The sequence below is a fragment of the Pelophylax lessonae genome (genome assembly GCF_965119305.1).
Source record: "Pelophylax lessonae genome assembly, chromosome: 5".
Classification (NCBI taxonomy): domain Eukaryota; kingdom Metazoa; phylum Chordata; class Amphibia; order Anura; family Ranidae; genus Pelophylax; species Pelophylax lessonae.
Genome location: NC_138772.1, coordinates 35,308,001 through 35,323,947, shown reverse-complemented (window position 1 = coordinate 35,323,947; position 15,947 = coordinate 35,308,001).

Genomic DNA, 15,947 nt, shown 5'->3' with positions numbered 1-15,947 from the left:
AACCTGATATTTGAAAACCTAAAGGTACACGAAAAGTGGGCTTTGAACGGTGGTCTCTGAATACACATCACATCACAATATACACGGATATAGAAAAATGATCTAATAATGCAAAAGAGTTGCTAAAAACAGGAAGCAACACATAGGGCATCAAAGAGCCCACTTATATAAAATCAAATAGGAGAGGAGCAGTCAGATGTAGCGTGGAGCTTGCCTACATGTTTCGTGGTACAGGCCGCTTCTTCAGGGCTTCAGTCTCCATATCTGACTGGACACATCTTCTGGGTACATCAGGTGCAGGGCCGTCTTTCACACAGGGCAAAAGGGGAAGCTGCCCACAGGCCCAGTCATTGTTGTGGGGCCCAAAGCAGCTGCCTCTTGAGCCCCCACTGCTTGCAAACAGTTGATAAGTGAATTTGGGTGGGCCCAAAAAAATGTTTGCCTCAGTATTTAAGATGGCCCTGATCAGGTGCATTCAGGCTAAGGGGAGACCATGAAACCACACCTAACTTGCTGACATCTGTTCAATACAATGGGAGAGGATTTATGTACATACCCAGCGTCACATATGATAAGCTGCTCAGATAATGACCAAATAATGACTGCTCCCAGGTTCCAGAGAGGGAGGCCCAGACACACTGCAGGATGTCCGTAGAACCCCCTCCCCTCCCCGTTCTTTGTAGGAGTTTGGACACTTATATGTGGGACTGTCTTTTTATCCCTATTTACCCCCCCAATTAAAGCAGCCTTGGTGAGAGGATTCAGCTGCTCATAGGTTCTCACACTCCTGTCCCACATTTTATTTACAGGCTTTACTTGCAGCTAGCAAAACATGTTAAAGTGGACCTGGTCTTAAAATTCATAATTGCATGTATCAGTAGTGTACATAGAATTCTGCTTGTTCTAGCCATGAGTGGCAATCTGGTATGTCCTGCATCTTCCAGTCCAGGCAGCAGAGATCACATGGGTCTATGGCTACAAATCACCAGTCTGTTTCTCTCTCACCAATAATATGGGGGGGGGGGGGGTCAAAGATGGCTTCCCCCTTACCTAGATAATTTGAAACTATACATGGTGTAATGACGGTAGCCTTGCTTTCTCTGTCTCTTGGGGTTTGAAGGTGATTGGCTCAATCCCACCTCTTAATAGTTCATGACTAAAGTCAAGTCTAATCGGTTCTGTGTAAGGGCCGAGTCTCCGGGAGGAAACCTCTGCCTCTGAAATAAATCAACTAGTCAGAGTCTCATACAAAGGCTTACTCGCCGGTTTATTATGTTTCAAAACTATATATACAGTGGGTACGGAAAGTATTCAGACCCCCTTAAATTTTTCACTCTTTGTTATATTGCAGCCATTTGCTAAAATCATTTAGGTTCATTCTTCTTCCTCATGAATGTACACATAGCACCCCATACTGACAGAAAAACACAGAATTGTTGACATTGTTGCAGATTTATTAAAAAAGAAAAACTGAAATATCACATGGTCCTAAGTATTCAGACCCTTTGCTCAGTATTTAGTAGAAGCCCCCTTTTGATCTAATACAGCCAGGAGTCTTTTTGGGAAAGATGCAACAAGTCTTTCACACCTGGATTTGGGGATCCTCTGCCATTCCTCCTTGCAGATCCTCTCCAGTTCTGTCAGGTTGGATGGTAAACGTTGGTGGACAGCCATTTTTAGGTCTCTCCAGAGATGCTCAATTGGGTTTAAGTCAGGGCTCTGGCTGGGCCATTCAAGAACTGTCACGGAGTTGTTGTGAAGCCACTCCTTCGTTATTTTAGCTGTGTGCTTAGTGTCATTGTCTTGTTGGAAGGTAAACCTTCGGCCCAGTCTGAGGTCCAGAGCACTCTGGAGAAGGTTTTTGTCCAGGATATCCCTGTACTTGGCCGCATTCATCTTTCCCTCGATTGCAACCAGTCGTCCTGTCCCTGCAGCTGAAAAACACCCCCACAGCATGATGCTGCCACCACCATAGTTACATAGTAGGTGAGGTTGAATAAAGACAATAGTCCATCCAGTTCAACCTGTGTAGGTGTGTGTGACTGTAATCATCTAACATAGCCCTCAATCTCCTGATCCTTGAGATGTAAGTCTAAGAGTCTTTTGAAAGTCACCATACTACCCGCAGAAACCACCTCTTGTGGTAGACAATTCCACAATCTTGTAGCCCTAACAGTAAAGAACCCCCCACGTTGCCTGAGGTTAAAACGCTTCTCCTCTAATCGCATTGTATGTCCTCGAGTCCTCATGCAATTCCTTCGAATGAACAGCTTTTCTTCTAAGCTGAGATCCCCATTAAGATATTTATAAATTGCTATCATGTCCCCTCTCAGACGTCTTTTCTCCAGGGAAAATAAATCGAGCGATTGCAGCCGCTCTTCATAGGTAAGGTCCTCCAACCCCCTAATCAGATTAGTTGCCCTTCTCTGGACTTTCTCCAGCTCCAACACATCCCTCCTGAGGACTGGCGACCAGAACTGGACAGAATACTCCAGATGCGGTCGGACCAGAGTTTTATAAAGTGGAAGGATTATAGTCTTATCTCTGGAATACATCCCTTTCTTTATGCATGCTAATATTCTGTTGGCTTTGGAAGCTGCCGCTTGGCATTGCATGCTGTTGCCTAATCTATCATCCGCTAAGACTCCCAGATCTTTCTCCATTTTTGATTCCCCCAAGGGTTCCCCTCCTAACGTGTATTGTGTTTTTATGTTTTTGGTCCCCAAGTGCAAAACCTTACACTTCTCCACATTAAACCTCATTTGCCATGTCGTTGCCCACTCCGTAATTTTGTCCAGGTCATTCTGTAGGATATCTGCTTCATGCTGTGCAGTTATTGCCCTGGCCATGCTTCACTGTTGGTGTATTGGACAGGTGATGAGCAGTGCCTGTTTTTCTCCACACATACTGCTTAGAATTAAGGCCAAAAAGTTCTATTTTGGTCTCATCAGACCAGAGAATCTTATTTCTCACCATTTTGGAGTCCTTCAGGTGTTTTTTAGCAAACTCCATGCGGGCTTTCATGTGTCTTACACTGAGGAGAGGCTTCCGTCGGGCCACTCTGCCATAAAGCCCCGACTGGTGGAGGGCTGCAGTGATGGTTGACTTTCTACAACTTTCTCCCATCTCCTGACTGCATCTCTGGAGCTCAGCCACAGTGATCTTTGGATTCTTCTTTACCTCTCTCACCAAGGCTCTTCTCCCCCCGATAGCTCAGTTTGGCCGGACGGCCAGCTCTGGTCGTCCCAAACGTCTTCCATTTGAGGATTATGGAGGCCACTGTGCTCTTAGGAACCTTAAGTGCAGCAGAAATCTTTTTGTAACCTTGGCCAGATCTGTGCCTTGCCACAATTCTGTCTCTGAGCTCTTCAGGCAGTTCCTTTGACCTCATGATTCTCATTTGCTCTGACATGCATTGTGATCTGGAAGGTCTTATATAGACAGGTGTGTGGCTTTCCTAATCAAGTCCAATCAGTATAATCAAACACAGCTGGACTCAAATGAAGGTGTAGAACCATCTCAAGGATGATCAGAAGAAATGGAAAGCACCTGAGTTAAATATATGAGTGTCACAGCAAAGGGTCTGAATACTTAGGACCATGTGATATTTCAGTTTTTCTTTTTTAATAAATCTGCAACAATGTCAACAATTCTGTGTTTTTCTGTCAGTATGGGGTGCTATGTGTACATTCATGAGGAAGAAGAATGAACTTAAATGATTTTAGCAAATGGCTGCAATATAACAAAGAGTGAAAAATTTAAGGGGGTCTGAATACTTTCCGTACCCACTGTACATGCATCATCAAAAGGGATTGGCCTAGGGTACATTCCTTATAAGGGGATATAAACTAATAAATTTCAAGCTATAGGAAACACACTCCATTTACGGACATTAACTTATTCAGTAGATTCTATTGGTTAAAGAGGAAGTAAACCCTCCTCTGACACTTTAACCTATAGGTAAGCCTATATTAAGGCTTACCTATAGGTACTGTAAATATCTCCTAAACATGTACCGTTTAGGAGATATTTACCTTACATGCAGCCTGTGACGTCACTGGCGCATGTGCTCTGAAGGAACGGCCACTGGTGCCGTTTCTTTAGAGCCCCGTGCCGTGACCGTCGGCTCCCGAGCGCGTGCGCGGGAGTGACGTCACCGCGGCTCCGGCCAATCAGATGGCCGGATGCCGCGATCCCGGAAGACGGGCGACTGGACAATGTCGCCCGTCATACAGGTGAGCGGGCGGCACGGCGGGGGCTCGTGCGTAGGTAAGTATTTCATAATGAGCTAGTATGCAATGCATACTAGCTCGTTATGGGTTTCTCTTTCAGGTTGCAGAAAAATAAAAAGTTTCGAGGGTTTACAACCTCTTTAATAATGAAAGCTTAGACATTTCTGATCTCATCCACAGAAAGAAGAACTAGAAGGCGACAGTATTCTACAGGAAACAGATAGTATAATTAGAACATGCTATAATGTGTCAATTGCGAGATACGTGCAGAAATCTATGTCTTAAATGGAGTTTAAACACATAGATATACAAAATGGATACTAAAGATGGAGGAGCATGTCCCACACTCCTACAGGGTTGACAATTGGCAGTCCCGGGACAAGGTCATCCAGCGCTCAGGGCAAGGATGCCAGACTGCGCCCCCCCCTTCCCTTAGGTTTAGGGTCAAGGCGCCCCCCCCCGCCATCCCTGCAATAAACCATTGCGCCCAGGGAAACCACCCCTTGTCCCAGCCCTGACCATTAGGGTTTATTTTGTACAGATAGCAAGAGTCAACATAGAAGGCAGTTTTCAATTAGCTTCATTGTGCTTCCACAATTAGATTATAATTAACCGAACAAGCATTCAATAATTTAACCTGTTCACAGCAATAAAAATAACACATATTGCTTAACCGATTGCCGACCACCCACCGCAGGTATACTGCAGCAGGTAGCCACTCCTGCGCAAACCGACGTAGGTATACGTCGGTCGCATGCCTGCAGCTAGGGGGCGAGTGCGCGCCGCTGGCGGTACGCTTCTGCCCCCGCTCGTCAGCGGGGGCTGATGCATGGGGCAGGCGGCTCCAATTGCCGCCTGACACCCGCGATCGCTCCCCGCTGAGAGAGAAGAACGGTCGGCTGTTGTAAACACAGCTGACCGTCCTTCTCCCTGGAATGATCACAGAGCTCATGTGATCCTTCTATATAGGATCACAGGTCTCTATGACCATTTCACAAGCCACGCCCCCTACAGTTAGAATCCCTCCCCTAGGCTCACATTTAACCCCTTGATCACCCACAGTGTTAACCCCTTCCCTGCCATTATCATTATTACAGTAACTGCATATTTTTAGCACTGATTACTGTAGTAATGTCACTGGTCCCCCCGAAAGTGTCAAAAATGTCAGTCGGGGGTCCGGTCTGTCCGCCGCAATGTCCCGTAAAAAAATCGCAGATCGCCGCCATTACATGTAAAAAAAAAACAAAAAAAAACAATAAAAAATGAAATAAATCTTTCCCGTAGTTAGTAGACATGATAACTTTTGCTCAAACCAATCAAAATACACTTATTGCAATTTTTTTTTTTTTTTTTTACCAAAAATATGTAGCAGAAAACAAATTGGCCTAAAATGTTAAAAAAAATTTTGATTTTTACTTTTTTTTTGAGAATGTTATATAGCAGAATGTGAAAAATATAGTTTTTTTTTTCAGAATTGTCGCTCTTTTTTAGTTTATAGTGCAAAAAATAAAAATCGCACAGGTGATCAAATACCACCAAAAGAAAACTCTATTGGTGGGGGAAAAAAAGAACATCACTTTTATTTAGGTACAGCGTCGCACGACCGCGCGATTGTCCGTTAAAATAATGCAGTGCCGAATCGCAAAATATGGCCTGGTCGTTAAGGGAGCAAATCCTTCCGGTCCAGAAGTGGTTAAAGTGCAACAGTAAAAATGTACATCAAGGAGGATGAGGGTCTGGTATGGGGATCAGGGGATCCCCTTTGCATTATTTACAAAATAAAGGAAGCTTGCAAGGAAAAGTAAATTAGCCATTTTTGGCACTTTTGTTAAAACTTTTTTTTTTTTTTCAAGGTGGTTAAAAAGCCTAAACCTCACCTGCATTAAAGTAAAAAAAATGTGTTCCAGGACCATATAACCTGCTTAAAAAATGATGTGGGGTCTGTGACGGACCGTTCAGCACCCAGCGTGGGTGCTTTGGCCAAGATACAGCTTCCTCCAGTTTAAAAACATGAACCAGGTAATATAGCTGAACACCCAAGAGCTAAATGACCCTAGCTTAGGTGCTAACCGGAACTGACTTTATTGTAAACTCACAGAATATATACCATGCAAGATTAGGAAAGAGCTTGATCACAATACCATAAACAGTAGGCTAATCAACCACTAGTCACTTAAAAAAAGCCTAGGTGCCCAGACCCAGTAAGTAAGAAAGACCTAGGGCTGTCCAAGTCTCTAAAACAGGGATCTCCAAGCTATGACCCTCCAGTTGTTCAGGAACTACAATTCCCATCATGCCTAGTCATGTCTGTGAATGTCAGAGTTTTACAATGCCTCATGGGTTGTGTAGTTCCGCAACAGCTGGAGGGCCGTAGTTTGGAGATCCCTGCTCTAAAAGGATTAGCAGACAGACAGGAATGATAGGTGACTCAATTAACAATTGGAAATCAACCCCAAGGAGGCACATGATGGGACAAAGATACTCAACTCATAACACCTTAAACAGATTATAGCAGGAGACCCCAGCATCAGGTTGTTTGAGCTGTTTATAATAACATCTGCTCTGTATCTAGGAGGGGGGGTTGAAACAGTCAATGCTGATTTGGGCATATAGGCCGTGAATCTGTATCTGGGTCTGTGGGAGTTAGACGCGACACCCCTAGGGAAACACTTAACCCCTTGGTCACCAGTTAAGTTAACCCCTTCCCTGCCAGTGTCATTTTTATAGTAACAGTGCATATTTATAGCACTGATTACTGTAGTAATGTCACTGGTACCCCCCAAAAGTGTCAAAAATGTCAGTTAGGGGTCCGATCTGTCCACCACAATGTCGCAGTCCCGCAAAAAAAAAAAAATGGCAGATCGTCGCCATTACTAGTTAAAAAAAAAAAAACAATAAAAATTACATAAATTTTCCCGTAGTTAGTAAACGCAATAACTTTTGCGCAAACCAATCAAAATACGCTTATTGCGATTTTTTTTATCAAAAATACGTAGCAGAAAACAAATTGGCCTAAAATGTAAAAAAATTTTGATTTTTACTTTTTTTTTTGAGAATTTTATTTAAAAAAATGTGAAAAATATTGTTCGTTTTTCAAAATTGTCGCTCTTTTTCTTTTAATAGCGCAAAAAATAAAAATCGCACAGGTGATCAAATACCACCAAAAGAAAGCTCTGTTTGAGGGGAAAAAAATTACGTCAATTCAGTTTGGGTACAGCATTGCACGACCGCGCAATTGTCCGTTAAAATCACGCAGTGCCGAATCGCAAAATAGGGCCTGGTCATTGAGTGGTCAAATCTTCCGGGGCTAAAGTGGTTAATACAGTGATTTGAATGCATGTTAGCCCCATCTAGTGGCAATGATGCACTTTTTTATTTTTTTTATTTAAGTATTTTGGAAAAAAACCACATTATGGTCACTAGATGGTGCAAGAATCATCGGAAATCAACGCATTACACAAAGTACGTTTAGCATTCCTCACGGATGGGTGAATGCTTGGGACATTAGTCGAACATTTATTTTTTTAATAATGAAACCATATGTCAAAAACGGATGCATTTGCAACAGTAGCAAGCGTGGCCACTTTTTTTCTGCTTTTAACAAATCAACTTCAGGGACAACATGTTTGTTCAATTGCTGCCTAATGTATCCCACTGATTTTCAAATGCCATTTTAGCGAGATAATTGGTAATATTCACTTAACCTCTCAGTGGCCATAAAGTTATGACTGATCGGTGTATATAAAAATTGAGTTGGATTATTATGACAAGCATTTGCCCAACTGTGACAAATTCTGATTGTATTTTGCAGATCCTCAGCCCCTGCCCCCCTCCCCACCATAAAAAAAATAATGAAAAATCATTAGCTACAAATACATCCTCTTGGGTGAAGTTTATCTTTAATACAGTGATTTAAATGCATTTCAGCCCCATCTAGTGGCCATATTGCACTATTTTTCTTAATTTAGGTATTTTGGAAAAAATACCACATTATGCTCACTAGATGGTGCTAAGAATGATTGGAAATCAACACATTACACAAAATACGGTCAGAATTCGTCACAGATGGGTGAATGTTTGGGACATTAGTCCAACATTTTTTTTTTTATATAGATAATTAAACGATATGTCAAAAACTTGCATTTGCAACACTAACAAGCATAAACATTTTTACTAGGCAGCATCCTCCAAACACCCAGAAAGAAGTGGTACAAATTTCACATTTAGACCAAGGTTGTTAAGTTTAATATACTCATCTGGCTCGTCTCTGATCTGCGGATTTATCCACTAACGCAGTCAACCCTGTATGCCCTCCCTTCCAAAATGAACAGCATTGTTACATAATTATACGCTACATCGCCAGGATCTCTGCGGTCCTTCTGGATGTGTTTGCTCTCCCTACCTATCCTGACAGATGCTGCTAGCAGTAAATATAAAGTCGGTAAATAAACTCTGCCAGATTCTTGCATAATCTTCATAAATAAGACCCCCATCCCACCGCGCTGCGCCATCCAGACATGACCGGAGGTCTGCATAATTCACACACGCATGACTAATTCACACAAACATTGCCGACTCCATACATTATTCATCGAGTCGTGTCAGATCCTGTGTGTGTTTATTTTCTGTATGGTTTAAATGGGGATACTCACTTCCAGGAGGCGATGTATATATTAGTGTATGTAGATGGAGCAGCGCAGGATTCAATGCGAGTTGCAGATCCTTGTTAAATTAACACAGAGCGCCACCTTGTGGTAAAATTAAAGTATAACTAAAGGCAAAACTTAATTTTGGATAGTGTAGAGCAGTGGTCCTCAACCCTGGCCCTCAGGGCCCACTAAAAGGCCAAGTTTGCAAGATAACTGAAATATATCCCAGGTGATATAATTTGCTGCTCAGTGATTGCAGTATTCTAGTCTGCATCTCCCCAAGGTAATACCTAAAATCTGGCCTGTTAGTGGGCCCTGAGGACTGGAGTTGAGGACCACTGGTGTAGAGGGTATATAAGGCCCTGTTCACACCTGAGCGTATTTCAGCTGGTAAAACGCTCATCTCTGAAGTCTCAAAACGCCCAACAAGCAAAATCCCATTCATTTCAATGGCCCCTGTTCACATCCGAAAGTTTTTTTGCCTGAAGCAAAATGCCTGAAGTTCAAAAAAGTACATGAGCTTCTTTTTTGGCAGATTACAAGCGTTTTTGTTAGATATCAATGCCTGCCTCCAAACACCTGCACAAAAACGCCTGAAAAAAGCCCAAAAAAAAAACGCCTGAAAACGATACGTTCAGGTGTGAATGGAGCCTAACAACTGTCAAGATTTCATTGCTGTCTGTGTCCCCGTTTGGGGCGATTCACAGTCCTCCTGTTTACCGTTTTCACTGAGAGTGAAAGTGAAAGAAAATCCCAAATTTTGAGTTGACTTCAGAACAGGAATAGAGGGAATAGACACGTGCGTTTTTTTTTTTTGTTCCGAATTGAAATTCAGACAAATATTTCGTTATTCCGAAATTTAGATGTATCAGAATTTCTGAATTACAATAGTAATGAATTTAAATAAATCCAAATCCAAAATTCGACCTTCTGAAAAGAATAAAATAGAATATAAAATAAAGGAATAGAATAGAAAAATATATACAGTAATAGAAAATAAAAGAGTAGAATATAATAGAGTAAAACAAAACAGAACACAAAATAAAAGAATGGTAAAAAATAGAATAGAAAAAAATGGGATAGAATAGAAAATAAAAGAACAGAATACAATGAAATAGAACAGAAAATAAAGGAATAGAATAGGAAAAAAATGGAAACAATGTAACCATCTTCTGAAATTTCAAATTTTGAATAGAATACATTTGAATTGCATAGAATAGAAAATAAAATAATAGAATAGACTATTACAATAGAAAAGAATAGAATAGTAAAAATATAACTGTTTTCCAAAACTTACATTTCAAATAGAATACATTTGAATAGAATATAATAGAAAAGGAAAGAACAGAAAAGAAAATTTAAAAAATTAATATAGGAAACAATAAAATAGAATGGAATAGCAAGAATATAACCATCTTCCTAAAAATTTAAATTTTGAATAGAATAAATTCTATTTGAATGCAATTTGAATAGAGTTTGATAGAGATTTTAAAAATTCAAATCGATACGAATTCAAATAAACGAAACAAATTCAGAAACAAATTAAACTAAGCAAATTTATGTAAATAACGAAAACAATATATATATTTTTTCATTCTGCACATGTGTAGCGGGGGAAATCTTCCAATGGGGGCACTAGTACTGATGATATTTTTATTCACCCCTGCTAGTATTAAGTGGTTTGTCTCGATCATGTAAACTGATACATTTTGCTGGAGAGCTTGTGCTTTTGAAAAAAAACAGACTTGTTGGCCAGATCACCAGATCAAAACAGAAGAAATGAAACCTAAAAAGAAAACAAATGCAGCCATCACATCTAAAAATTGGTAAGCTGCATTAAAATAACTGTTTGCTTTTGGGTTTAGTATGGCTCTAATGCCTACATATGTGCAGTAACTCAAATAAGGCTTGTGTACACTTGCTTCAAAATGTGGCATTGGACACAAATTTTAAAAGCAATCTGAATGCCAATCAAAGCTCCTGTTGCTAAATAAAATGGTTATCTTACAGTCCTGATCACATGTTGTGTTTGCTTTGCTTCAAAAATTATACTTCATTTTTATGGTGCTTCAAAGCGTCTTCAAAGTCTCCATAGAATTCTATGACAACGCTTGCCTACAGCACCTGCAGCTTCTGAGAGCCTTTTATTCAGCTTTGTTTTGGAGGTATAGCAGGTTGGTACAGTGATCTGTCATTGTCGGTGTCCAGTGGACACCACCGGTGAAAGATTGTGCCTGCAGGGGGCCGCACAGCTGCGCGCGAGGTGCAATCCAGGAGGACGTCATATGACGTCCACGCGGAACGATGAAAGTCAAGACTTGCCATCTTTTTTTTGCTATGGGTTGGGTATGAAGAGGTTAAAGTATATGTAAACTGTCACCTTGTAACACAACCCAATCAAACAAACATTTGTATATAGATATAAGAACATTTTATTTATCTCAGCTCCGGAAAGGTTTTACCTTCTTCATAGCCAGGCCATTTTTTGCTAGTTACCACTGTGCTACTTTAAAGGGTAACTCTACTTTCGTGGGGAAAAAAAAAAAACAGCAAATGAAGAAAAAACAATATAGCGTATACAATTGCAAAAAAAAATCATATTGTAATTGAATGTTATTAAAAACGACCTTTCCTTTTCAATCTGCAGCTGTTGTAATCTTCTGAAAATGCAATACAATATGGCCGTCTGGAGCTGTTCTGTAAACAGAATGTATACTGACCACACCCCCAGAAACATCATTTCCTGCTTGTGTGATTGGCTCACCAATTTTCCCAGAAGTCTGCACTAAGATACAAGTCAGATTTCTGGCATCCCCTGCAACACAAATGTCATTTTTGGTGAGATACTCCCAATAGGAACACATCTAAAGGGATGCAGGGCCAGCAGATTTCCAGCTGATAGATAATTATGAAACCACTCCCATTAGACCCACTCAGCACAGAGGAACAAACAGGGATTTCTTCAGAATAACAAAAGTTAGGAATCTACAACAACGTTTGTTACAATCCCTGCAATGTACAGAGATCACCCAGAGGGGAATGTTTTTTTTCTTAACAAAAGTGGAGCTACACTTTAACTGGCGATTGGTAGTATTTGATCACCTCTGAGTTTTTAAAATTTTGTTTTTTATATACAGTAATTAAAAAAAAGATTAACCTTTTAAAAAAAAAAATAATAATATTTTTTAATTTGTGCTATAAAACATATCCAATAAAAATAAAAAAAATGAATCTCTTTATAAATTTAGGCCAAAATATATTCTGCTACATGTCTTTGGTAAAAAAACAAAATACCAAAAAGTGTATATTGATTGGTTTGCATGGAAGTTATAGCTACTACAAAGTATGGTATATATACTGGAATTTTTATACTAATTATGGAGGTGATCAGCGACTTATACTGGGACTGCGATAGTGCAGCAAGCAATCTGACACTAACTGAACTAACCAGAAACACTAATACAGTGATTAGTGATAATACTATACACTGTCACTTTACTAATGACACAACTGGGAAGGGGTTAACATCTCGGGTAATCAAGAAGTTAAATGTGTGCCTAACAATGTAATAATTTGTGTGATGTGTGCTGCTTTTACCACATATCTCTCCTTTGCAGGGATAAGAAACAAAGAGATCGTTCTCTCTGTACAGAGCCCTCTATTGACTGTCAACACATGGCTCTGGGCTGTGACTGGACACAGCCAATCAGCAGATCCCAGCTATGACCTGCTGAAAAACTCCCACTTAAGACATGTGCAACTAGTTGCAATACAAAAGAAACTTTTAGAGCCGGTTCACATAGGCGCGACCCGACTTGCCGGGGCGACCTGTGAAATCGCGGTGCGCAGCTCGCACCGCGACCTCGGAGCGGCATGCACGGACTTCATATCATTGAAGTCAATGCAGGTCTCTCCAGGTCGCCCCAAAGAAGCTCAGGACCCTTTTTCTAAGTCGGAACGACTTGTGTCGCTCCTATTAGAACGGGTCCTGTGCTAATCTATGGCAGGCGACCCGCGGCGACTTGTCAGGCGAACAGGTCGCCTGACAAGTCGCCCCAGTGTGAACCGGCTCTCAGTGATTTGGAGATTCATGTGTATCCGAATTTCTGAATCACAATAGTAACAGATTTCAACAAATCCGAAAAGAATTATAACTAAACAAATATTATTTGATTTGAAATTTGAAAATGAATTCAAATTGGAAAATTAATTCAAATTTTAAATTGAAACCAATTACAATAAATAAAGTAACTTATAAAAGTGAAAAAAAGATGATGATTCCTACTTTGGCTGCTTTATAGAATATATTAAATTGAATAGAATAAAAATAAAAGAATAGAAAGGAAAAGAATAGAATAGTATAGAATTGAATAGAATAGAATTTTGATCCATCAGCAGATTACATTATTCACATTGAGGTCATTTGACCTGTTATGTATATGTACTGTCAACTGTGATTGTATCCATTTTAGTGGATTGTATGTATATCTAAATAAAATTTAAATTTTTTTTTATATTACATGTGGATAATATCTAATATTTGTGAGGCACATTTAAATCTCCACTGTCCAGGTCTGATAGACATATTTCCCCTGTTCTTTCCCCTCCCCATTTCCCTCTCCATTCCACTATCACACCTGGATTATATCTTTTTTTTCCCTGCTACTATTTAGGGGACGGTGCCACTTATCTGTCATATAGCCTACCCCTCTCCATACAATTTTAATTGCAGAATAGAATACTATAGAATGGAAAATAAAATAATAGAAAAGAAAATAATAGAATAGGATATAAAATAATTGAATAGAATAGAAAAATTTGAATCTTGAATAAAATAGTCGTCTTCCGAATTTCGAATTTTAAATAAAATAGACTAGCATAGAACAAAATAGAAAGAATATAGCCATATTCTGAAATTCAAATTTAAAAAAAAAATAAAACAAAATAGAATAGAAAGAATATAGCCGTCTTCTAAAATTCAAATTATGAATAGAATAGAACCAGCTATTCTTCAAAACCATTGGAAAAAAATTGAATCCAGTCGAAAATAAAAAAACTAAGCAAAACAAAATCAATTTCATTATGAATGCAACAAAACAAAACAAAATTATGAACCCAATGAATCAATCGGAAATAAAATGAAACAAATGTTTTCGTTCTGCACATCTCTATTCCCGCTTTGTACAATCACAGTGGGTGTTGATGGGTAGGTGGGTGCACATGCGTGCGCCCTAAATTCAGAATCAGGCAGCGACGTGCCAGTACGGGCCACGCATCTGCAGTACAATACAGGCGGGCGGTCTGTAAGTGGATAAATACCTTTTTTTTCTTTTTTAATAAGTGATCACATAATCTCTCATTTTAGCTGCAAAAGGGACTCATAGAGATGGGCGTAGAGAAACTGAAATAAACTGATCTTTCCAGTAAATTGCTGAGCAGGGGGAGTGCCAGCACAAGTCTGATCCTTGGAGGACAGGCAGGCTGTGCTCTCAGCACAGCCAAAAAACTGACCACGCTGGGATGGATTTGCTCTCATGCCTTCGGTAGTCAGTTTGAAATAGGAAAGCAGGGAGACTGGCAGGATCACAAGACATTTCACACAAACAGAAAAGAATAAAGAACAGGATACGTTTTAACACAAGTACAATACTGTACAATCATTTTAGGCAGGTGTGAAGAAATGCTGTATAGTAAGAATGCTTTCAAAAATATATATTTTAATTATTTATTTCTATTTTTCAATTTACAAAATTCAAAGTGAGTGAACAGAAGAAAAATCGAAATCCAATCAATATTTGATGTGACTACTTTTTGACTTTAAACCGTCATGAATTCATACACTTGCACACTTTGTACACTTGCACAAAGTCAGGAATTTTGCAGGATTAGAGTTGGGTGAATGATTAACCAATTATACCAAGCAGGTGCTAATGATCATCAATTTCATATGTAGGTTGAAACACAGTCATTAACTGATACAGCTGTGTAGGAGGTTTTAAACCGGGTGAGGAACAGCCAAACTCTGCTACTAAGGTGAGGTTGTGGAAGACAGTTTCATGCCACAGGTCGAACACCATGGCAAGACTGAGCACAGCAACAAGACACAAGGTAGTTATGCTGCATCAGCAAGGTCTCTCCCAGGCAAAGATTTCAAAGCAGACTGGGGTTTCAAGATGAGCTGCTCAAGCTCTTGTGAAGAAACAAAGAAATGGGCAACGTTGCGGACCGTAGACGCAGTGGTCGGCAAAATAAACTTAATGCAGCACATGAAATACACATCATGCTTACTTACCTTCCACATCGGAAGATGTCCAGCAGTGACATCAGCATAGAACTGGCAGAAACCAGTGGGACTCAGGTACACACCCATCTCCTGTCCGGAAAAGCCTGGCCAGAAGTGGCCTTCATTGAAGAATTGTGGATAAAAAGCCACACCTCTGACATGAAAACAAGGCTAAGAGACTCAACTATGCAAGGAAACGTAGGAACTGGGGTGCAAAAAATGGCAGCAGGTGCCCTGGACTGATGAGTCAAAATGTGAAATATTTGGCTGTAGCAGGAGGCAGTTTGTTGGGAAAGGACTGGAGAAGTATAATGAGTGTCTGCAGCCATCTGTGAAACATGGTGGAGGTTCCTTACAAGTCTGGGGCTAAATTTCTACAAATGGAGTTGGAGATTTGGTCAGGATCAATGGTGTCCTCAATGCTGAGAAATACTGGCAGATACTTCTCCATCATGCCATACCATCAGGGAGGCATGTGATTGGCCCCAAATGTATTCTGCAGCACGGCAGCAACCCCAAATATACAGCCAATGTCATTAAGAACTATCTTCAGTGTAAAGAAGAACAAGGAGTTCTGGAAGTGTCATGTCAGAGCCCTGATCTCAACATAATGGAGTCTGTCTGGGATTACATGCAGAGACAGAAGGATTTGAGGCAGCCGACATCCACAAAAGATCTGTGCTTAGTTCTCCAAGATGTACATAGAACAACCTACCTGCCGAGTTCCTTCAACAACTGTGTGTACAGTAAGTGTACCTAGAAGATTCGATGCTGGTTTGAAGG